This window comes from Pleurodeles waltl, chromosome 3_2 (genome assembly GCF_031143425.1).
Source record: "Pleurodeles waltl isolate 20211129_DDA chromosome 3_2, aPleWal1.hap1.20221129, whole genome shotgun sequence".
NCBI lineage: Eukaryota > Metazoa > Chordata > Amphibia > Caudata > Salamandridae > Pleurodeles > Pleurodeles waltl.
Window position 1 is genome coordinate 138,211,184 of NC_090441.1, and position 26,068 is coordinate 138,237,251.

The window sequence follows — 26,068 nt, forward strand, 5'->3', positions numbered from 1 at the left end:
AATGCATGGGCTCCTATCACAGACCTGCATGGACACCCATCACCAGAGCATGCACACTAGTGACAATCACTTAGCCAAACTAAGCACAACTCACACAAGCCAAAGCTGCCTTGCTAATAACAACCATAGAGGGAAACATATCCCTGCACAAGATGGCACACGCAGATACAATAACATTGCATTTACATCCCCACAGGACCTCCACTCAATGTCACCGGAGAGAAGGTGCCAGCCACATCCAGTCCCCCCGAAGAGGCCCCTATTGATGACAGCAGCTCTGCATGCCTGGATCACGATGACCAACCTAGCCCATCAGGGACCTCTGGACAGTCGGTGAGCCAGGCACAGTCCCATCCCACCACAGAGTCTCCCCCCTCAGGAAACATCACCACAGCACCCACCCAGTGGGCCATCCTTCTGTCCCCAGGACACGTCAATCATCAGTGTGTCCACCACTACAGGGACCCCAGGCAACCACACAAACACAGGACGATCAGGGACCTGTGGTTAGTGGCAGTGGGAACACGGTTCAGGGGACAGAGGCACAGGACAACAGGAAAGCTGGGAGGAATGCTGTGTGACAGGGAGAGGACAGGCCCAGGGAACACACTCTTCACAAGGCACTCACCAACATCCTGGGAGCATACCACCATTCACAGTAGACCATGGGCCAGATACTGGCCAAGTTGCAGGACACTCAATGGCTGTAGGAGGGACAGTACCTGGGTATCAGGGAGGACCTGAGGGACATCCACACCACCCTGGTCACCATTGCAGGGGTGCTGGCAGACATGGCCAAGACCTTGAGGGAGGCATTGGGACACAAACGGGCACCTGACACTAGCCAAGCCAAAGAACAGCTCTCCACCTCCTCCGGCACTAGTGGACAGGAGGCCCCGCCACAGGAACAACAGACCACCAGAACCTCACCCCATGCAGAAGGGGAACCGCCCCGCAAACGGTTGCTGCGATCCAGGCAGAATGCCAGAGAACATTGCCAAGACCCCCGGCAGCAAATAAGACTCTCCTGATTCTCACCCTTCTGTTCGCCCTGTCCTACTTGAACTGCCATTGCTCGCCTTCCTATGCCCCCTTGGACAATGCACCTGTGAAACAAAGAGAATGGGCTCTACCCTGGACTTTCCTCCATCAGCAACCCAGCCTATTGCAATACCCCCTACACTTATTATCACAGAAATAAACACCCTTGGAACAAAATCAAATATGGAGCCAGAGTGGGGCACAGTGATCTGAAAATAGAGATGCCAAAGGATACAGTTAGTGGCCATAGAAATAGGGAACTCAGGCTTCCATGTTCAATGTCAAACACAAAACTGCAATGGAAGGTGAAGTTACAGTGTCTTACCTGTGTGTCATTGGAAGTACTGTTGAATTAGTGTACTTCTGTTGTCCACATCTTCTTCCTCTGCCTCCTCTTCATCACTGGCTCCACCGCTGCCATGCGACCATCCCCAGGCTCATCCTCCTGCAGAAAAGGCACCTGGCGTCTCAAGGCCAGGTTGTGCAACATGCAACGATGATCTGGCAGACCTTCTTGGATGAGTAGTGCAGGGATCCACCCATCAGATGGAGGCACCGGAATCTGGCCTTCAGGAGGCCAAAGGTTCTCTCAGTGATCCTCCTTGTTCGCCCATGTGCCTCATTTTAACGTTCCTCTGCCCTTGTCCTGGCATTTCTCACTGGGGTCAGTAGCCATGAGGGGTTGGGGTAACCAGAGTGACCTGCAAATATTGAGAGATACTTGTTAGCCACACACTCACCCTTAGGGCCAAACCCTACCTACATCAACTGTGTGGGGACCATGGGCTCACCTACAAGCCACACCCGGTGCCTCTGTAGTTGAGACATCACATATGGGATGCTGCTATTCCTCAAGATAAAGGCATCATGCACAGAGCCAGGATACTTGGCATTCACATGGGAGATGTACTGGTCCGTCAAACACACCATCTGCACATTCAGAGAGTGAAAGCTTTTCCTATTTCTGAACACTTGTTCATTTCTCCGGGGGGAGACAAATGCAATATGTGTACCATCAATGACATCAATGATGTTGGGGATATGACCCAGTGCATAGAAGTCAGCCTTCACTGTAGCCAAATCCTCCACCTGGGGGAATACGATGTAGCTGTGCATGTGTTTCAGCAGGGCAGACAACACTCTGGTCAGCACATTTGAGAACGTAGGCTGTGACATCTATGATGCTATGGCCACTGTCACTTGGCTGGAACCACTTGCCAGGAAATGGAGCACTGACAGGACCTGCCCTAGAGGGGGGATACCTTTAGGGTAGAGGATAGCTGAAATCAGGTCTGGCTCCAATTGGGCACACAGTTCTTGGATTGTGGCCCTATCAAGTCTGTAGGTCAGGATAATGTGCCTGTCCTCCATTGTCACCAGGTCCACCAGGGGTCTGTACATGGAGGGATGTCTCTAGCTCTCTAGCTCCTATTCATCCTCAGCGATTGATCTATAGGGTGAAAAACCGTGAGCAGAAGGTCATATTCACACATATGTAATAATTAATATGCAATTCTTCCTTTACAGAAACAGTATGTGAACTCGTAAGTCAGTTGATGTGCCAATGTCTGCTGTGATGCATTTAGGTGCCATGGCCTGTGCCCCACTGAAATGGCGGCAGCCTGACCTGTGAGGAGAGACAAGTGGAAATGAGTTAATTCCTCTGGCGTTGTGCGCCGTTGCTGTCGGCGGTCGATGACCGCCGTGCAACATCGCATTAGTTATCATTGGGCCCTATGGGTTCCAGGAGCCAATGGCGATGTACGCCGGCGATGACGGTACGCACCGCTACGGACGTGACCACCATTTTCTATCTGTGCACTCACTTGCTACCTGACCTTCAACAGGAGAGGACCTACACAGCAAGTGCTGCTGTGACCTGTGTCTGGAAGCTACAATGGCTTGAGTGTCTGGGGAAAGGGCCCCTGCCTTCACTTCCGAGGAGTTGGAGAGACTAGTGAATGGGGTCCTACCCCAGTACACTTTACTCTATGGTCCTCCAGACAAACAGGTCAGTACACTGTGAGCATGATGCGAGGGCCATGAATGTATGGATTGCTGTGTGTGTAAGCCCCGTGTAGGGGGGTCTGAGGGGTCCTGGGCAGAGTGCTGCATATATGTTGAGCAATGCATGTGAATAAGTGGATGGGATCGATATGGTGGGCCATGAGTATAACCGTCTGGGTATGACTAAAACCTTTTCTGCTGTATTTTTTCTGCACGTCAGCACCCATCAGAAAAAGGGTATTTGGTGTGCCATCACCAAGGAGGTGCGGACACTGGGGGTCTTTGACAGGCGGAGCACCCACTGCCGCAAACGGTGGGAGGACCTGCGCCGCTGGGCAAGGATGTAGGCAGAGGCCCAGCTGGGACTGGCCTCCCAACGAGGAAGGGTGCCCATTGTAACCTGACCCCCCTGATGTTCCGCATCCTGGCGGTGGCCTATCCGGAGTTGAATGGGCGCTTGAAGGCATTACAGCAGCCACAAGGGGGTGAGTACAGATTCAGAATCATGACTTTGCACGTGTTAAGGTATTACCTTGATGGGGGGTGTGGGCTGTGGGTGCCCCTAGGCCAGGGCAAACATGGCAGGGTATGTTCAATGATGGGCAAGATCAGATGCACTCCAACCCCAATAGTGTTAGTGGGCATCTACTACTGGGCAGGGTCCTGTGGGTTTCAGGTGTGCAGCTAATGGCGTTAGGCCTTTTACCCCATGGGCTGGTGACTAGCAGTGTAACTGGGAGTGCATGGCCTAGTGCATAAGGCTGTTCCCTGTGTGTTTTGTAGGCCAACGGTAGTGTTGTTGCTGGCATTGACCAAGTGTATCCTCTGCCTCTCCCCCCCTTTTTGTTTGTCACCCTGTCCTCGTGTTCATCAGCATCATCTGGCGGAGGAGCAGAGGCACCGGCGACGGAGGGAGCTGCATCCCACTTGGGCCTGGAGGCCGAATCCATTGGCGGTGAGGGCACCAGTGGGACGGAGGGCGAGAGGAGCACCACGACAGAGACAGGACGGGACACTACCGACAGCGACTCCTTCTCCCATGGAAGCTCCCTGGTGGTGGGGGACACCTCTGTGCCAACCCCAACTACAGGCACAGCCGCCACCCCCTGTACTAGAACCGCCCTCCCAGCAGCCCCTCAGTGTGTTTCCTGTGCCTGCTCACCCAGGAGGGTGGGCTTCTCCTTCGCCCCAGGCACCTCAGGCCCTGCCCCAGTCAGCCCTGCTGCCCTCAGTGAGGAGGCTATTGACTTCCTGAGATCCCTCTCTGTTGGGCAGTCAACCATACTGAATGCCATCCAGGGTGTAGCAGGGCATTTGCAACAAACAAATGCATACGTGGAGGCTATTCACTCTGGCGTGGTGACCCAACAGAGAGCATTCCAGGCTCTGGCCAACGCACTGATGGCAGCCATTGTCCCTGTCTCCAGCCCCCCCACCTCCAACTTCCTCTACCCAGCCCCAATCCCCTCAACCTCAGCCTATCCCAAACACACCTTCAGACCAGCAATGACCCAAATCAACACACAGAAGTGGCTCTGGCAAACACAAGCACCACACTTCATCTCACAGGCACTCACACAAGCACCCTCCCTGTAGCGTCTCCACTCACACCTGCATGCACTACATCCTCATCCACTACCTCCATCACCATCACGTCTGTAACTACCCTCTCCTCACTGGCAGTCATCAAACCCACATCCATGCACACATCCCCTGTGTCCTCTCCCACTGTGTCTGTGACCCCTCCTCCCAAAATACACAAACGCAAGCACACAGACACCCAACAGCCATCCACCTCACAATAACATCCAGCCCATGCACCTGCACCCAAACACAGCAGACTTAACCTCCTACAACCAGTCCCTCTTCCTCCACTCCCAAACCTTCACCCTCTTCCCACCCCAGTGTCCCTAAGAAGCTTTTCCTCGCCACCATTGACCTAATCCATGCCCCTCCCCGTCTTTCACTTTGGGCCAGGGTGGCCCAGGGTGGACCAGCACCTCCGCCACCCATTCCATGGCCACTGTGATTTCTGTAGCTACTGCAGATGTGAGAGGCTCCAAGGAGGCACCTGTCAGCCCAGCCAGTGTGCCAGCACAACCTGCCAAGGCCAAGAAGGGTCCCCACCTAGCAAGGGCAAGAAGGGGACACCGGCCAGCAAGGGGAAGACAAAGACACCAGCTGGCGGAAGCAAGGGAGCACCCCCATCTGCCCAGGGCAGGAAGGGGCAAAAACACAGCCATGGCACTTCAGCCGTCTGAGGCTGCAGGTGAAGACCTGGAGGCTACCACCACTACTGCCAGCACCGCGGCCAGCACTGCCACCTGCACCGCGGGCAGCACGGCCACATGCCCTGCCGCCAGCAGCACCACTGCCAGCAGCAGCAGCCCTAGTGGGCAGCTGTCCGAGGCTACAGGTGGAGGCCTGGAGGCTACCACCACCACTGCCAGCCCCGCCGCCTGCACCGTAGCCAGCATTGACACCTGCACCGTGGCCAGCACCGCCACATGCCCCGCCGCCAGAAGCACCACTGCCAGCAACAGCAGCCCAAGTGGGCAGCTGTCCGAGGCTGCAGGTGAAGGCCTGGCTACCACCACCACTGCCAGCACTGCCACCTGCAGCGCATCTGGCAACCACTGAGCAGCCGTCACCGCCGGCGTGCAGTGTGTAGTGGTGACTCCATGGGCTGCAGTGCGTCCTGGCCCCTGCAACACCTGTCGGTGTGACACACAGACTGTGTCCTTGCCCCATCCAGGATGAAGTACACTGGGCACAAGGCCCCCTCCAGAACCAGTGGAAGAAGCCATCCACTCATCTCCTCCTTGGCAGGATGAAACACACTGGGCACAAGGCCCCCTCCAGATCCAGTGGAAGAAGCCATCCACTCACCCCCTACTTGCCAGGATGAAGCACCCTGGGCACAAGGCCCCCTCCAGAACCAGTGGAAGAAGCCATCCACTCACTGCATCCTTGCCAGGATGAAGCATACTGGGTACAAGTCCCCCTCCAGAACCAGTGGAAGAAAACATCCACTAGAGAGACTGTGGCCTTGCACTCCCCAGGACCAAGCAGTGGGCAAACCACCCACTTGAGAGACTGTGGCCTTGCACTCCCCAGGACCAAGCAGTGGGCATGGAGCCCCCTCCAGGCCAGTGGCGTTGTACAATCTTCCGGCTGAGGTGCCCCCCCATTTCCCTGTCCCCCTAACGTGCCTGTGTGTTTCGACCTGATGCCCCTGCAGTGTTCCCTCTATATTGAGGCAGGAGTCAAGTGTGGTCTTGGCTTATGTGTTTTGGCCCAGGGGGCCACGGACATTTTGGAGGGGGCATTGTCCCTCCTTTTGTATATATTGTATATATTGCACATACTGTTTATTGCTTTCAGAATGTATTTCTCAAAATTTCTAATTACACTCATTTTACTCCATTCCTTTTGTACTTGTGTTATTCCTGAGGAATACGGGGTATATATGTAATGTGTTTGTGTGTATGGTTTTGGGGGTGAGGGTGGGGTGGGGGTTTTGTGTGTTGCATGTGTCACTCTCTTCCCCCCCCCTCCCTTGTGTGCTAGGTGCAGTACTCACCGTGGTTGGCTTCACCGGCGTTCGTGTTCCTGGTGTATGAGAAGGTAGACCAGCATGGGGAACACCTGCAGTTCAGGCTCCATGGCGTCATGGTTCTTCCTTGAGTATTGAGAGGTGAGTCGTTTCCCTTCAGAGTAGTGTTTCTGCAGTGCTTTTGATGGAATTGGTACCGCCCCGGAAAAGCTGGTGGAGAGGTGTGTTGTAATGCAGTGGGCGGTACATCGTCTTCCGTCTGGCTGTTGGCGGTTACCGCCGCGGTGTTTGTTGCTACCACCTTGGAGGTCGGTGTGTTAAAGTGGCTGTTTGTGTTGGCGGTTTCCGCCGTGGTCATGATTCCAATTTGTTTACCGCTGGCCTGTTGGCAGTATTGCCACCACTTTATCACCGTATTGAGGGCCTATGTGTTGGACTGAATAAGCTTTGAGCATTACCTCATTGCGTTACCTCACATTTTATAACAATGTACTTTGGGTATTTATTGTGAACAGCAGTTTACCTTAGGGTGTTTGCACAACTATTATAATGATAAATGTATTAGAGAGAAGTTTTTCAGGTCAACAAAGTGGAGACATATACAGAGTGTGGTATGCCTTACATTTTGATTTTGTATATATGGGCCAGGCAAAATATGGACACAATTCTATCTGGAGTAAGTTAGATATGTCAAGTTTCCAACATCTGGTGATGCAGTTTGTAGTCATATTGTCAGTGCACCTAGGGGAATATTCTGCTTAGGGAATTTACCTGAGCATTTTCATATCATCATTGAGCCATGAGGCTCGTCCTTAAGCCCTACGTTTTTCAATATCTATATGGCCCCTTTGGCAAATATTGTGGAACCCTATGGTTTATCCCTTGTTTCCTATGCCGATGATACCCAATTGGCCTTTTCTTTTTCCACCAACACTAATTCAGAGCAGGTTACTCTATCTCCTGGCTAAAAAGCGTATCGTTCAGGCTCTCATATTGTCACGCCTGGATTATCGGAATGTTCTATTAATGAGCTCTCCATCCTATGTGTTAAAGAGACTGCAGGTGGTACAAAATGCTGCTGTCCGCCTACTAATGGGCATTCCCAGACACCTTTCTGCCAAAGCAGCCCTGGCCTCTCGTCATTGGCTTCCCATTGAACAGGGTGTCAACTTTAAAGCCATTTGTTTCGTTCACCGGGCACTTAATAAAAAGGGTTTCTTAGGTGCATTGTAATTCCCTATATTCCCCAAAGATCACTTAGATTCTCATCTGCTTCTTCAATTAACATCTGTCGTGTGAAGAAATCAAGATGGGGAGGCAGTTCTTTTACTGTTAAAGGAGCTGATCTATGGAACTCCCTCCCACTGGAACTCCGCCTAGAGAACTCAGAATTTTCCTTCCGTAAAAGGTTGAAGACCTTTCTCTTCCCTCTATAGCCTTTCAGCTTTGCCTGTTTAATGGTCCTGCATCAGCGCTGGAAAGCACCTAGATAGCCATGCACTCTGTAAGTTCTAATATTAATGTCTCATTTACATTATCCAAGTGTTTTATTGGTTTTACGTTGAGCAGTCTAGGTTTTCAGTTATTATTTTTATGGAAAGTACACTATTACAAGAAAGTCGCATTGTACCATGGAGGATGGAGGTGTAGACTCCAATCTTCTGTTCATGTTGTGCATTGTCTCCATGCCAAGCAACACACTAAATTAAGGGCCAGATGTACAAAGCTTTTTTCTTGTCTTAAACGAATGCACATACCCAATTTTGCAATTCGGTAATTTATTCACTGAATCCCAAAAAGGATTTGCAAGTCACAATTAGGAAAGGGTGTTCCTTCCTAGTTGTGAGTCACAGTGTAATGTCTGATTTTTTTGTGACTGTGAATGCGTGGACCACTGCCTTCTCTGAAAAACTAAAATGAAAACTTTTCGTTTTTTCCTTTAAGGAAAACGGGCTGCATTTTGAAAAAAAAATACTTCTTTATTTAAAAGCAGTCAAAGACATGGTGGTCTGCTTTCCCAAGCAGGCCACCATCCCTGAAAGTACAGCCGCTCCCAATGGGGTCGCAAATTACGACCTACCTCATGAATATTTATGAGGTAGGTCATTTCCTACCCCACTGGGAATTGCAAAAAGTATAATTGACATTGTTGTACATCAGGTTTTGCGAGTTGCAAATTGCGAGTCGCTAAGACTCGCAATTTGCGACTCGCAAAACCTGATATTCGTTCCATGTGGCCCTATGTGTCCTACAAACATGGTTTAAACATCACTGTTACTTTAGGTAAGGCGCTTCAGCCGTGTTAGCGGAGACAGTAGCAGGTATCACTCAGAAGCATTCATGCTGCTGCATAAACAGAGAACAGGCTGTGATCCAGTAAGATGGTAATAAAGTATATACCTTCATTATGACGACACATTATGAACTTGATGACTTAATATAACATGTTTACATCAGTATTTACCTATGTGGGAGTGAGTGTTCTGTTAGTAAGAAATCGAATTGGAATCATAATTGAAACTTATCAACCTTGAAGTAGCGAGACTGCACATGAGTCTGCATTTTGTATGGTACAGCTATAAGTATTGACACTTATGTCAATATTGCGTAGTCAATCAATCAATCAATCAGTAATTTGTTAAGCGCGCTACTCACCTGGTAGGGTCTCAAGGTGCTAAAGGGGTTGGGGGGGTGCTACTGCACGAAGAGCCAGGTCTTGAGGTGCTTCCTGAAGGTCAGGAAGTCCTGGGTCAGACGTAGGTTGACGGGGAGGGAGTTCCAGGTTTTGACAGCAAGGTGGGAGAAGGATCTGCCACCGGTTGTGGTCCGGTGGATGCGGGGGACGGTTTGCTAGGGCAAGGTTGACAGAGCGGAGCTGCCATGTCGGGATGTGGAAGTTGAGGCGCTCATTGAGTTAGGCAGGTCCGGCATCGTGGAGAGGCTTGTGAGCGTGGAACAGGAGTTTGAAGATGATCCTTTTGTTGAGCCAGTGGAGGTCTCTGAGGTGGGCTGAGATTTGTTTGTGGTGTGGGAGGTTGAGGAAGAGTTGTGCTGAGGCGTTCTGGATGCGCTGAAGTTTCCTCTGGAGCTTGGCCGTTGTTCCCGGGTAGAGATTGCCGAGTACACTGATAAATGCTTTAAACATAAAAGCTGAGCAAGTGTAGTAATCAGTCTTTTTCAACTATTATGCTCATGTTTATTACAAAATAGAGTGATCAGAGAAATGGTTTGAAAAACACTGCCTATCCAGTGGACAGGATGGCTATATTTACTGGTCGATGTAGTAATGTATTGAACATTTTGGGATTTCGGATTCCTTTTTTGATGTATTTTAGGTTATTGTTACTGTCAGCCAAATGAAGGACTGAAATGCATTGGGGTCTTGTTTTAAATCTTTTAATTGGGCAGAATAAATCGAAGAATGTTAAAGCAAATTCATAAAAGAGATTCAACCTTGAACAGCTGGATTACGTGTCATGCAATAAACATACAGTAGAAGAAGAATGGATAAAGTCATAATAGCAAAATTCCAAGAAACCATTAAACTGCAACAAGAACCTTGAACAGCCCAGTTACGCGTCGTGTAATAAATACACAGTACAAGAAGAATGGATAAAGTGCTAAAGTGCAAAATGTCATCAAAAGTTTAGCATCAAGAGGAATAGATGGACCAATCCTCTAACTAGCAAACAGGCATAGTTTCACAAATGAAGTAGATTTTAATGACATAAAAATCTTCTATCTGTAAATCAGCTAAAAACAAATAAAGCAACAAAGATAAAATGCAAAAACTCTGAAAATTAGATACGACCTGGTTCAAGCTAAAACAACAACAACAAAAAACACCACCCTGTTGCCATTGGCTCAATCTCACTGTAGGCCCATCTATACCGCATGGGGAAAGATATTAAAATATTGTTGTTTCTATCCACCCAAAGTTCGACCCAGGCTTGTGCTTGTATTAATTACCAATTAGATTACAACAGATAGGCAGCCATCTAACCCTAGTTGAGTATTACCATAAACCTGTCATTACCCCCTATGGCAATTTAATCGAGGCACAAAAATGCGAAAAAGATAAAGTGCAAGAGAATAATATTCGGAAGATGCTAACACTATGTCTAGAGAACTATGCGCAAAACTAACGCCATATTTATACATTGGCGTTAGACGCGTCTAGCGCCAAAGTATTGGCAAATAGCGTCATTTTTTTGCGTGAACGCCTTCCTTGCGTTAATGAGATGCAAGGAAGGCGTTCCCGTCTAAAAAAATGACGGCGACGCAAATGCGTCGTATTTATACTCCCGGGCAAAAATCACGCCCGGGAGTTGGCGGGTCAAAAAACCCCGCATTTGCGCCACTATTTAACGCCTGTTTCAGGGTAGGCGTTAAGGGGCCTGTGGGCTCAAAATGAGCCCACAGGTGCCCTCCCCTGCCCCCAGGGACCCCCCCTGCCACCCCTGCCCACCCCAGGAGGACACCCAAGGATGGAGGGACCCACCCCAGGGACATTCAGGTAGGTTCAGGTAAGTATCATTTTGTATATTTTTTATTTTTTTTTGGGTGGCATAGGGGGGGCTTATTTGTGCCCCCCTACATGCCACTATGCCCAATGACCATGCCCAGGGGACACAAGTCCCCTGGGCATGGCCATTGGGCAAGGGGGCATGACTCCTGTCTTTACTAAGACAGGAGTCATGAAATGGCGTCTGGGCGTCGTAAAAAAATGGCGCAAATCGGGTTGAGGCGATTTTTTTGCCTCAACCTGACTTGCCCCATTTTAAGACGCCCTAACGTCATTTTTTCCCAACGCCGGCGCTGCCTGGTCTACGTGGTTTTTTTCCACGCACACCAGGCAGCGCCGGTCTGCTTGCGCCGGCTAACGCCATTCCATAAATACGGCGCCCGCATGGCGCTTCAGAATGGCGTTAGACGGCGCTAAATTTTTTGACGCTAAACTGCGTTAGCGCAGTTTAGCGTCAAAAAGTATAAATATGGGCCTATATACCTATTGGACAACGTGGTCACCAAAAACCAGACGTAAATTCCTTCTGTAGTTCTAAGTGAATGTGAATTCAACCGTCAACACAGAGGGGGTCATTACGACCCTGGCGGCCGGCGGTAAGCTGGTGGTAACACCGCCAACAGGCTGGCGGTGTTCCGCCATCTATTATGACCGTGGCGCAATAGCCGCGGCCATACCGCCGGCCCCTCCAACATACCTCCAGGCTTCCGCAAGCACCGCTGCCCTGGGGATTATGAGTCCCCGACCGCCAGCCTGTCCGTGGCGGTAAACACCGCCATGGAAAGGCTGGTGGTAAGGGGACTTGGGGTGCCCCTGGGGGCCCCTGCACTGCCCATGCACTTGGCATGGGCAGTGCAGGGGCCCCCAGGCATAGCCCTGTCACGCATTTCACTGCCCGAATTTCGGGCAGTGAAATGTGCGACGGGTGCTACTGCACCCTCTGCACATCAGCATTGCCGCCGGCTCTATTACGAGCTGGCGGCAATGTTGATGTGACTTTTCCGCTGGGCCAGCGGACGGTAACACTGTTGCAGTCCGCTGGCCCAGCGGAAAAGTCATAATAGGAAGCCAGGAATACCGCCGGCAATGGCGGTATTCTGGCTCCCGCAGCCTCAGCGGTCTTTTTGAAAGACCGCGAGGTTGTAATGAGGCCCAGAGTATCTTCAAGGCAGGTAGATAGCTTCCCTGTCGATTCTTGCAGGCGCAAAAATGCTGAAATCGCACACGACGTATAGTCAATGCCCTGAGCCACCTCCTTAATAAAATCCTTATACTGCCAAATAGCCACATGTCGCTTTATTCCTCCTACCCATTTTTTATACACCTCTTCAAACTGCTTTGTTTTGATTATTTTAGCCTACATTGTTAGAACTAATTGTATTCTCCAGTAAGAATCAAGGAGCGAGCTATCGAAAGTGAGATAGAATCAAACATCTGCCCTTCTTTAGTGATACTAGGACATTGGGTCTGCTTAAAAATCCCAATGAGCACCAAGCCTGCTTCCAGAGCTTTGGAGGCCTGCAGGCCACTACTACCACCAGAAAACAACTCTGACCAGAACTGCCCCAATGTATGGCAAGTTTAAAAAAGTATGAAGCCAGTCCCCGGTACCTTCCTGATGGCAAGCAAAACAATGGTCAAAAGTTGACTGAAACATTCTATGAAGAGGGGGTGTAATACGCCATCCATCATGACAGAAAAGACATTCTCTTGAAATTAGCTGTCCTTAAAGACTGATGGCCAACTTCACATCTTTCGGAGACACAGCATAGGGCTTTTAGCCAAATCTTTTCGAGAAAGCTAGTCACATGTTCCTGGGTCTCATGACTATGTAACGGCATGTACCAATTCCTATCTCCCTGAAGCCTAGATCTCACCATCTTATGCATGGCAGGTTAGACAGGTTGTCTTTCTTCCTTCCAATTACTAGTTAGAAAATTAATAATCTGCTGAAAAGTAAGAAATTGTGATATGCCTGTGAGAAAAGGACTCTTTAGTCATGATTAGCCTCCCAGTTTTTGCCAGGATTTTGATGTAGTCTCAAAGTTTTTATTGGCCAGGGCCCCTGCTAACCAGGTTTCCTGGGACAGATCTCTTTCCCTAAAACTGTTGTGATGCATTGGCGCAATTGGCAACACATTCAGCTGCCACTATAAGTCCCTAGTAAATGGTACTTAGGTACTCATGGCATGGGGTGCTAAGGGTAGGCTCCCTGAGGACAGCAGCACAGATTGTGCAACCCTCTAGGACCATGCGTCCAGAAACACCCAGCACTGTCATTGTAGGCTGAGTGTTCTGATGCAATCCTAAACGACAAACTCTACATGGCACACTGTGCCCTGTACACTACACACTGCATTCATAATGGGTAAGTCACCCCACTGGCAGGCCTTCCAGCCCTAAGGCAGGGTGCAAGATGCATGAGCAATATGCCCCTACTCTGTCCTTGCCAAACCCTAGGACATAGCAAGTGAACAGGGCTGCCATTTTAATGCATGTGCTGGACACTGGTCAGTACGAGTTTCACAGCCACATGATGGCTACCCTGAACCCTGGATTGTTTGGTATCAAACAACTCAGAATGATAAATCCAAACTGGTACCAGTATTGGATTTATTACAACATGTTCCCACCTTAGAGATGCCCCCTTCAAAATCTAACTACCCTGGCATGATTGCTGGCTGGTTACAACCAGCCTGCCACCACCAGACAAGATTCTGAGCCCCTGGAGTGAGAGATCATCCTCTCTGGGACTCAGAACAAAGCCCTTCCAGAGTGGAGCTGCTAACACCCCCTCTCTCAGGAATGTGCACTGCCTTGCTAGCAAGCTCCAAAAGGCTTACTACCTTTGAAACTCGACCCCCAGGTCTGCTGCTAGCAGCAGATGGCCGCCTCTTTTGCAAACCCCCACTTTTAGCGGAAGCAACGGATGGAAACTAGAAAAAGAACAGGAGGAGTGGCCAGTCCTGCCTTGCACCACCCCTAACGTGTTGCAAGCGAGGTGACCTCTCCATTTAATTTTCCTCTACTTGCATGGAAGGAAAATAGCCAATCAAGTTTAGGGACATGACCTCTGCCCACAGGAAGTTGTCACTTAGTGGGTGTAGCCACCCTAAGGTAGATGTTGCATTGATCATTACTAGGTAGCCCCTAAAATGCCCATTAAATCAATATTTAGTGGGCATCCCTAGACCATGAAATTAGATTCCAAGGACTAAAGATAACCATCAGTAAAGAAGACCCAAGGCTTGAGAACTGAAGTCCTGCTGCACCAAGAAAAGGTGCCAAACCCTGCCTGCTGCACCCCGAACTCAACAATCGCCTCTGAGGGGTTGCCTGGATGTTGGACTGACTCCACAAACCCCAGAGGACCTCCACTCATCACAGATCACCAAAGATCTCCCTCCAGAGTGAAGGCATCACTCCACAATATCAAGGAACCAAAGATCCATTGAGAGCTACTTCACTGCCCTGCTGCTGACCAAAGAACATGATGCTGCAGCCAAACCAAAGTTTGCCTGTTGGACCATGGGGACAAACCCTGCCACTATACTAAGTTTGATGGCACTGTGCCCTCCTGTGGCTAGACCATACAATAGATCTTGGTACTGGTCACCTCACATCAAACACCCAGAAAGACAGTGTATTCTGGACTGAAAAAGGACCAGGAGGAAGTCTCAGTCGAGGGACTTCAGGAACCACCTGCAACTCCCGAGAAGAGTGCCCCTGCTTACCTGCAAGTGACGCTCAACGAGACCTCCCTCCTGCTTCCAAATGCATCGTAGCGCTTAGCTCCTGGCTCACGGATTCGCTGTGCAGTCAGCTACCCTGTGTCCTGCACGAAGATCCAGCTGTGCCCTTAGGGTCCCCCACCCCCTTCAACCTCAAAAATCCAAGGGGACCCCCCGGACTTAAAACTTCAAGTCCACCTGTGCAGCACTTTTCCAAGTGGTCCCCCGCAGTGGCCTGGCAGCAGCTCCTATGGCATTCTGCAGCTGCTCCTGCCAAAAACAGGAACTGCCCGAACTTTCCCAGCTGGTCCAAAGTGCCCACCAATGACTTCGACATACCTGCGAAAGGAGACATTAGTAACTGCATTGCCTGATTTTATATGCTTTTTCAACTTATTTTCTCCATTGAGTTCTATGTTGCGTAATTACGCACAAAAAGACTACTTTTATTAAAAGTTAAAAAATTCATATCTTAAAAAGTACTTACTCAATTTTGATGATCTTGGTCTTTAATAATTATATAAAAATCTGAAGTATTTTTGTAAATTGGTCTTGAGTTATTCTTTTGAGTGTGTGTCTTCATTTATTGATACTGTGAGTACAGGAAATGCTTTGTACTTCTCCAATATTAGCCTAACTGCTCAGCCAAGCTACAATAAAAATTAGAGCATTAGATGGTCTAGTTTTCACATCTGTAAACCAATGTGTGGTTGCCTGGACCCCCAGCACTGTGTGCATAGCTTTGCACACTACATAGAGGGCCAGCCTCCTACAAGGTCTGTTCCCTGGACCGCGCCAATAGTTCCTGCCAGATTATGGTGGTCATTACAACCCTAGCGGTCGGTGCTAAAGCGGCGGTAAAACCGCCAACAGGCCGGCAGGAAAAAAAATGGAATCACGACCGTGGCGGAAACCGCCAACAAAGACAGCCACTTTAACACTCCGACCGCCACGGCGGTACAAACAAACAGCGCGGCGGTCACCGCCAACAGACAGGCGGGAGTCAAAGTACGGCCCACAGTATCACAACAGTCCAATCCGCCACCTTTTCCGGGGCGGATTCACCGCTGATAAAAACACTGCGGAAACAGCCATTTCGAAGGGAAAACGCTCACCTCTACACACCCCACGAGGAACGAGGACACCATGGACCCGGAACTCCAAATCCTCCCAGCCATAGTCTTCCTGCTCCTCTACCAGGAGCACTTACGCCGGCGCAGAAGACAACGGTGAGTACTGCACCTACGACACAGGGAAGGGGGGAGGGAAAAAACAGTGACACACACACGCAACACCCCCACCCCCACCCTCACCCACTACGACACACACACTAATACATATCTATACATCACAGTTACACCCCCCAGACCCCCTGGAAGAATGCAAAGACAAAAGGAAATGACTGTAACCATTGAAATATATTGAAATACAGCAATCAAAAATATATACACACTAAAAACTATTATATACACCAAATTTACAAGTCCAGGCATTGTACCAGGCATTGTCCGAGGACCACTGGGCCAAAAAACATGGGCAAAGCCCACACCGGATACCTGACCTAAATGATGAGAACACTGCAGGGGCATCAGATAGCAAAACTACTGGCACCTCTGGCGGAATGGAAGGGGGGGCACCTCAGCCGGATGAGTGCACTACGCCAGATCCACGAGGGGGCTCCATGCCCACTGTTCCATCCTGGGGAGTGCAAAGCCACAGTCTCACAAGTCTCTACAGTGGGTGGGTTTCCCACTGTTCCATCCTGGGGACTGCAAAGCCACAGTCTCTCAAGTGGATAACAATCTCCACTGGTTCTGGAGGGTGCCTGATGGCCAGAGTGCTTCTTCCTGTGCAGGAATGAGGTAGTGGATGCATGTCTCCACTGGTTCTGGAGGGGGCCTGGTGCCCAGAGTGTATCGTGCAGCCCTTTCCGACACAGATGCGGCACTGCCCCTGCCGCTCATGGGCCAGCGGTGAGTGAGATGGCGGTCCCCTGTTCAGCAGTGCTTGAGATGACGGTGCCCTGTTCAGAGGTGCTTGAGATATCCGTGCCCTGTTCAGCGGTGCTTGAGATGGCGTTGCCCTGTTCAGCGGTGCTTGAGATGGCGGTCCCCAGTTCAGCGGTGCTTGAGATGGCAGTCCCCTGTTCAGCGGTGCTTGGGATGGCGGTCCCCTGTTCAGCGGTGCTTGAGATGACGGTCCCCTGTTCAGCGGTGCTTGAGATAGCGGTCCCCTGTTCAGCGGTGCTTGGGATGGCGGTCCCCTGTTCAGCGGTGCTTGAGATGGCGGTCCCCTGTTCAGCGGTGCTTGAGATGGCGGTCCCCTGTTCAGCGGTGCTTGAGATGGCGGTCCCCTGTTCAGCGGTGCTTTGGATGGCGGTCTCCTGTTCAGCGGTGCTTGGGATAGCCGTGCCCTGTTCAGCGGTGCTTGGGATAGCTGTGCCCTGTTCAGCGGTGCTTCAGATGGCGGTCCCCTGTTCAGCGGTGCTGGCCATGCCGGGGTGCTCATGTGCCATCTGGCCTGGGCCTGGCGGGGCCCTCCTGCCCACCTGTCCTGTGGGTGCCGGGGCCCTCCTGGGCAGCTGTGCTGGGGCTTTTGGTGGCCTCCTGGCCAGCTGGGATGGGGCTTTTGGTGGCCTCCTGGCCAGCTGGGATGGGGCTTTTGGGGCCCTCCTGGCCAGCTGGGCTGATGGCGGTGTTGTCGGGCGTGCTGCCCTTCCCAGCCTTTCCTGCTCTCCGGTGGCCCTTCCCCACCTTGGCCGGTGTCTCAGCTGCCTCGACACTCCCGCCGGGAGCCCTGGTAGGGTTTTTTGTCCCTGGTGTCTTGACCCTCTGCCGCCGTGCACTGGCAATTTTTGGATGTTTCTGAGGGGGGGGGGAGGGCTGGCTGTGCTGTGGCTCCGTACCAGACTGGCTGCCCTGGTGGGCGGTGCACTCCAGTGACCATGTACGACATGCACCACCGGGCCCGGTGATGTGCTAGCTCTGGGCCTATGACATGGACGGGGTGGGGGAGTTGAGGGAAAGAGGTTAAGTTTGGACAGGAAATTTTTTTGGGGAGCAGTGGGACGGGTAGGTGTAGTGGGTATGGGAATGGAGGAAGAGGTTGTGGTTGTAGGAGGTGTAAGTGGGGTGGCTTTGGATGCAGGTACCTGGGCTGTAGGCTGTCGTGAGGTGGATGGCTGTTGGGTGGGTGGCTGCCTGCGTTTGTGTATCTTGGGAGGGGGCGGCACAGACACACTGGGAGAGGACACAGGGGACGTGTAAATGGCAGTGGGGGTGGTGAGTGCACGTGTGCGGGGTGTTTTGGTGTGTGTGCTGCTGAGGGATGTAGTGGCTGAAGATGCTGTGAATGCAGGTGTGAGTGGAGACAAGACTGGCAGGGAGGAGGGAGACGTGGAGGAGGGGGACACAGTGGAGGCAGTGGATGTTGGTATGTCTGTATGTGGATGTTGCTTGTGTGACTGCCTGTGGGATGTGTGGTGCTTATGTCTGCGTGAGCTGCCCTTGGGTGTTGAGGTGTGTGCAGGCTGGTCTGATGGTGTGCTTGGGATAGGCAGAGGTACAGGGGATTGGGTCTGGGTGTAGGAAGTTGGAGGGGGGAGGCTAGACACAGGGACAATGGCTGCCATCAGTGCTGAGGCCAAAGATTGCAGGGTTCGATGAAGGGCAAACTGACCAGAATGAATGCCCTCCAGGTATGCATTACTTTGGTGCACTTCCCTTTCTACACCCTGGATGGCATTCAAAATGGTAGACTGCCCAACAGTGAGTGACCTGAGGAGGTCAATGACCTCCTCACTGAGGGCAGCGGGGGTGACTGGGGCAGGGCCTGAGGTGCCTGGGGCGAAGGAGATGCCCACCTTCCTGGGTGAGCAGGCATAGGGCAAACGCTGAGGGGCTGCTAGGAGGGCGGTGCTGGTGCGGGGGTGGCGGCTGTACCTGTTGTTGCGGGGGGCAGAGATGTTGCCGCCACTACAAGGGAGCTCCAATCAGAGGACGAGTCCGATCCACTAATGTCCACTTGTGTCCCCGCGGTGGAGCTCCCCTCGCCCTCCGTCCCACTGGCGATTTCAGAGTCAGTAGTGTGGCCCTCGATGGCCATGTGGGATGCAGCTCCCTCGTGCTCCGGTGCCACTGCTCCTCCGCCTGATGATGCTAATGTACAAATGAACAGGAATACCACAAAAAAGGCGGGGGGGGAACAGAAGAAAGACATGTTGAGTGCATGCATTCCCGCTACCGTTGGCGGACAGCACAGACACAGAAGCCCCCTGCACTACACCGCGCACTTGGGGTCCACTTTGCAATCCCTGGGACATGGCCTACAAGGCTATGGACGACATCTTCACACATAGGTGACACAGGGCCATGAATAGCTGTACTTGGCACCCTACAGAGGTGGGGAGCGGGGGCACAGGGCCGTGCCTTACGGAGGGGCCTAGCCTACGGAACTCGCCCTGGCCTAGGGATACCCACAGCCCTCCTCCCCCACCCAGACACCTCCACAGCGCGCAAAGTTAGCAGAATGTGAGTGTACTCACCCCCTTGTGTCTGCTGTGATGCCCTCACGTGCCCATCGAACTCGGGGTAGGCCACCGCCAGGATCCGGAACATCAGGGGGGTCCAGGTCCGACGGGCACCCCTCCCACGTTGGGAGGCCATCCCCAGCTGAGCCTCCGCCGTCTTCCTGCTCCAGCGGCGAATGTCCTCCCATCTCTTCCGGCAGTGGGTGCCCCGTCTGTGGTGGACCCCCAGGGTCCGGACGTCCTTGGAGATGGCACGCCATATATGCGTCTTCTGGTGGGCGCTGACCTATATGGAATGTACAGGGGGAGAAGAAAGAGTAATTACCTTCTGCACCATCAATGTGAGTGGCCCCCCATCCCTACCCTTGCCATGTGGCACATGCACTCACCGTTGTTTCAAGCATGCCTCAATCTCTCCCCCCCCCCATCTTTCATCCACCCCACTCAACACAGGCATAGCCCATAAAGCATGCTCCCAGTGTATTTACCTGTTTGTCTGGAGGACCGTAGAGTAGCGCGTACTGGGGGAGGACCCCATCCACAAGCTTCTCCAACTCCACCGATGTGAAGGCAGGGGCCCTTTCCCGAGTCGCATGAGCCATTGTCCCTTCCAGACCGAGGTCACAGCAGCACTTCCAGTGTAGGTCCTCTCCTGTCAAAGATCAGGTATCGAGTGAATTAACAGAGAGAAAATGGCGGTCATGTCCGCAGCGGTGCATACCGCGACCGCCGGCGCACATCGTCATTGGCTCCTGAGACCCATAGGGTCCAATGTTAACCAATGCAGCATCGCCAGCGCAGTTACCTCACATCCCATTGTCACACTTTACAGGTCAGGCAGCAGCCATTTCAGGGGCCCACATGCCTTACTTTTTGTACTGAGTCACACATACCCAGGCCTTGCATCCACACTCATACAAGCCATTCGATGCGTTAAGATCCGTGTTTTTTTAAAGCTGGGGTTACGTACCTCTGGGATGTTTGACTCTGTGCTCGCTGTTGTCCTTCATAGGCACCGTCCTCTGGGACATGTGAGGAGATGGTGGCATCCTCCGTGTACAGACCGCTGGTGGAGCTGTCGACAATGGAGGAGAGACATCTCATCCTGACATACAGGCTTGACCGTGCCACTATTCTGGAACTGTGTGCCCAGCTGGAGCCAGACCTGATGTCACCTATCCGCCATCCCACAGAAATCCCCCCTCAAGTGCAGGTGCTGTCAGTACTCCATTTCCTAGCAAGTGGGTCATTTCAAACAACAGTGGCCACAGCATCAGGGATGTCCCAGCCTATGTTTTCCAACGTGTTATCCAGAGTGTTGTCTGCCCTGCTGAAACATATGTGGAGCTACATCGTTTTCCCTGAGGTGGAGGATTTGGCTACAGTGAAAGGTGACTGCTATGCCCTTGGACATATCCCCAACATCATAGGTGCCATTGATGGGACCCATGTGGCTTTGGTCCCCCCCCACAGGAGTGAACAGGTGTACAGAAACCGGAAGAATTATCATTCCATGAATGTCCAGATGATATGTTTGGCAGACCAGTACATCTGCCATGTGAATGCCATGTTCCCTGGCTCAGTGCATGACGCCTACATACTGCGGAATAGCAGCATCCCTTATGTGATGGGTCAGCTCCAGAGGCACCGTGTGTGGCTAATTGGTGACTCTGGTTACCCCAACCTGTCATGGCTACTGACCCCAGTGAGGAATCCCAGGACTAAGGCAGAGGAACGCTACAATGAGGCCCATGGACGAACAAGGAGGGTGATCAAGCGGACCTTCGGCCTCCTGAAGGCCAGGTTCAGGTGCCTCCATATGACAAATGGATCCCTATTCTACTCACCAAAGAAGGTGTGCCAGATCATCGTGGCCTGCTGTATGCTTCACAACCTAGCTTTGAGTCGACAGGTGCCTTTTCTGCAGGAGGATGGTCCAGATGCTGGTGTTGTAGCAGCTGTGGAGCCTGTGGAGAGTGAAGAGGAGGAAGACGAAGAAGACGACATAGACAACCGGAACACGGTGATACTGCAATATTTCCAATGAACAGAGGTAAGAATACAAACCGGCCTACTACATGTACTTAAACACTACTACCTCTGTACTGTCTGTCCTTTTCACCCAGTGTATGGTAACTGAGTTGTCACTTTCCCTTACGATTTCAGAGATCTGGGTCCCACAGTGTGACATCTGCTTTGTTTCCCCATGGACTACAGCTGTGTGACATTGGTATGTTGGCATCACAATGTAAATAAGCATTTTGGCACTGTAATTACAGATAAATATATTCACATTCACAAACAGACTCCTGATTCTTTCGTGCAATAACAGTGTTTATTGAGGTGCTAATTATTGGAGGGGGGTTGTAAATTGGTGAGGGGTGATGGTGGAGGAATGTCCATGGCAGAGTCCAGTCTATTAGTCTCACAGATGCATTGTCCAAATGGGTCTGGGAAGTGGAGCTTGGGAAGTTTAAGGATGGACAGGGTGACAAAGTGGGACAGTGGGATGACTATCAGGGTGGTATCCTTTCTTGGCAGGGGTCTTGGCATCTTACTCTGTCCTCTTCCTGGATCTCTGGGACCGCTTGGTTGGTGGTTTTCCTTCTGCAGGGGGTGGGGTGCTGGTGGCCTGTTGGTCCTGTGGCAGTGCCTCCTGTCCACCAGCGCCGGCGGAGGTGGTCTGCAGTTCTTGGTCCATGCTAGTGTCAGGGGCCCTTTGTGGTGCCACAGTGTCCCTCAAAGTGGTCACTACCAGATTCAGCACCCCTACAATGGTGCCCAGGGCGGAGCTGATGGTTCTGAGTTCCTCCCTGAAGCCCAAATACTGTTCCTCCTGCATGCGCTGGGTCTCCTGAAACTTGGCCAGTACCGTAGCCATCGTCTCCTGGGAGTGGTGGTATGCTCCCATGATGGAGGAGAGGGCCTCGTGGAGAGTGGGTTCCCTGGGCCTGTCCCCACCCTGTCGCACAGCAGCCCTCCCAGTTCCCCTGTTTCCCTGGGCCTCTGTCCCCTGGACCGTGTGCCCACTGCCCCCAGGTCCCTGTTGTTGTTGGGGTGGGGTGGTGGGTTAACCTGATGGGTATTTGGATTTGTCCAATGTGGCTGTGTTTTGTATGAGTGTGTGTATTTTGAGCGCGGCGGTGTGTACCGCCAATGGGATACAACGGTTGAAAGACCGCCGCGTGGATTCGTGTGTCGTGATAGTGTGGGCGTATTTCTGTTGGCATGACGGTGTCGGTTTGGTTATCGCCAGTTTATCGCTGGCCTTTGGTGTGGCGGATTTCTGTGGGTGTCTGTATTTTGGCGGTTTCCGAGTTGTGGGTCATAATGACTGTGGCAGATTACCGCGGCCCCGGCGGTGTGTTGGCGGTCTTCTGCACGGCGGTAAGCGGCTTTTACCGCCAATGTTGTAATGACCCCCTATGTGTTTATCCCTCAGAATAAAATGACGAAGCTCTTCAAAGCCACATGAATTTCAATGTCTGACCTCGGACATGGACAGAACCAGTCCAACATACTGGCACTCCTGGAGTTTAAGATAGATATAGCCTGCTGGAATAAGATGTGAGGCGGGGAGTTCTCTTAACTGGCCGCTGATCTCCTGTAACATCATATACCTGGTTCTTTTAGGTAACTTCACTGTCTTAATAAATGCTGGTAGACTAATCTCTGATTTTTGGATCATTCGCTCCAAAGAGAGATGCGTGACCCTACTACCTTCCAATGATCTTGCCAGGAATTCTAAAAGAGTAGCCTCATAATAAGTCTTCACATGGGGGAGGGCCAAACCACTTTGTGCAATATCCAAAATCCAATTGCAAAACAGAGTAGTTGACCCTGGGGAATTTCTTATTCATAATGTTCTAAAAAATGAATCGAGACCCTTAAAGTAACTATTACTAACTTTTATCAAGACATTAGCAAACAAAACTAAAAGGGGTAAAATAGACTTTTTAATAAGAGCAACCTACCTCACCACAATCAGAGGGAAAAGTGACCATCTTTCCAATAGACACAAATTTTATAAAATGTTGCCAAATAATTTAATTGAAAAAACTGCAAATAATTATTTGTAATGAATATTCCTAAATAGCTTATGGGACTACGTGATCTGGCTCACTGATGCAAAAAAAGAGGCAGGTCTGTTTAATCTTGTTTGATTTTATATGCTGCTTTTTTATTTTCAATGAATTTAGGTGACTGCGCTGTTGTCGGGCTCCACTAAAGTGAATGTGATGTATCGTCATGGAGCCACACAGAGCATTGTCATCAAGCTGCGCAGGTTGTGAATATGCTGTGGTCGAACACTCTCTGCGTCAAAGTAGCATAGTAATGCACTGATTTTTCTCATGTACTGAAGGCGATGAGTCAGTTTTTGTAGAAATCAGCTGCAGAACCAACTTCTGAGACAGATGACTGGAGGGGGGCACCACAGGCAAGGGTAGACTCACTGATGGTAGAGCCCAGCAGCACCAGGAGAGTTGCAGGCAGTCTTTGATGTCCCTGAGACTGCAGGAGAAAAGGGGGCCAGCCAACAGGCCCTTGGAGAATCTTGGGTTCATGGATGTAGAGAACAAGTCCAGTCCTTCTCACTGCAGGCAAGAAGCAGCAGGTCAACACAGCAAAGCAAGTAGCAAAGTTGCAGTCCCTCCTACAGCACAGCACACAGCAAGCAGTAGGCCAACACAGCATTGCAGTTGCAGAGTAGCAGTCCCTCATGGTAGCACAGCAGTCCTTCTTCCTGGCAGAATGTCCTTGGTTTCAGTGGAGTTGTGATTTGGTGGGGTTCAGGGTTCAGTACTTTTACCCAAGTGTGCCTTTCTAGTCGGAAAGACTTCAAAGAGGCCTTTTAAGATCACAAGGTCCCTGCCCTTCCTTCCCTGGCTCCAGAAACTCTACAGGGTATATGCAGCCTATGAAGCCCTTTGTGTGAGGAGGAAAGGCACAGCCCTATTGGGATGTAAGTGTCAGCTCCTCCCATCCATTTAGCCCAGGAAGACCCATCAGCCTGGTGATGGGCCATCAGTATGCAAATGTCAAACCCAAACTCCCTTTGTTGTGAATGTCCAGATGAAATGCACAAAGCGCAACTTTCATTCGTCCCAGATATGTATTCAGAGAAGGGCAGAGGCACAGAATGGTTATTGAAAGAAAATGGCAACTTTCTAAAAGTGCCATTTTCAGACTTACAATTTAAAATCCAGCTCCACCATAAGTTGTGTTTTTAAATTGTGAGTCCAGACACCAAACTCCATGGGCCCGATTCACAAAGGTAAACTAAGACTTTTGTCTAAACCTAGAGCAAAAGTCTAAGATTACAACTTTCGACATTCACAAAGGGCATTTACAAGTTGTATCTTTACGTCCACGATCTGGGTGGCAATTCCTCTCAGGGTGTGGGCTGTCCTCTCCACACCCAGAGTGTACTCTCCGCACCTGGAGTGGAATCTCTGCACACGCTTCAGAGATGCACCCCGAATGTGGAGATTTCACTTCGGGTGCCGAGAGTACACTCCACTGCAGAGAGTACTCTCCAGGTGCCGAGTCTAGATTCTTCACCCGGAGTGGAATCTCCGCCTGAGTGTGGATGCAAAGATACTACTTGTAAATGCCCTTTGTGAAAACTGAAAGTCATAAACTTAAACTTTTGGTCTAACTTTAGACAAAAAGTCTAATTTTACCTTTGCAAATCGGGCCACTTTTTTCTATCTTTTCAAAATCGAAAGTTACACTTAAAGGATGCTTCAAGGTAACTGCAATGTTAACCAACGGGAGGGATAGGCCTTGAAAAAGTGGCAAACAAATTGAGCAGTTTTTTACTACCTGGACATGTTAAAGTTAAAAGTAAATGCACAACATTTTAAATACATAGGGCAAGATTTACAAGTTCCTAGCATCTCCTTGCACCATAGCAGCATCATTTGTTTTTTGCTATTGTGGCTCATGGAGGCAATTTTCACTACGCCATATTTACAAAGTGGAGCAATGCATGCATTTTGCCACTTTGCGACCCCTTGTGCCATATTATGCCTGCTTCACAGCAAATTATATGCAAGGGGGCATTCCGGCATTAGGAGGCCCACAAAAATGGTGCAGTGAAATCTACAAGATTTCACTGCACCATTTTTGGAATCATTTTAATCAATGGGCCTTCTTGCACTTTGCTGCACTAGCATCAACATTTTTGGTGGTGGTGCAACAAAGCGCTACAATAGCGTAAAAAATGTTGATGCTATTGGCCCAACGTGCGCCATGGTGTTATGTATTGTAAATATGGCACACCCATGGTGTCGTTAGGTGCGGCAGGGACAATGCAAAAAAACTGGAGCATCAGTACTGATGCCCCAGTTTCTTGTAAATATGCCCCATTGCACCCCACCCTGGGGCTATCTAGGGGCTACCTTAGGGGTGATGTGCATGTAATAAAATTAAAGGTTTGGGCCTGGCAAGTGGGTGCACTTGCCAGGTCAAAATGGCTGTTTAATACTGCACTTACAGGCTCTGCAGTGGCAGGCCTGAGACATGTTTGAGAGATTACTGTAGTGGGAGATACAATCAGTGCTGCAGGCCCACTAGTAGCATTTAATTTACAGACCCTTGGCACACTTAGGGGGTCATTCCAACCTCGGCGGTAAAAGGCGCTTACCGCCGTGCAGAAGACCGCCATAACACCGTGG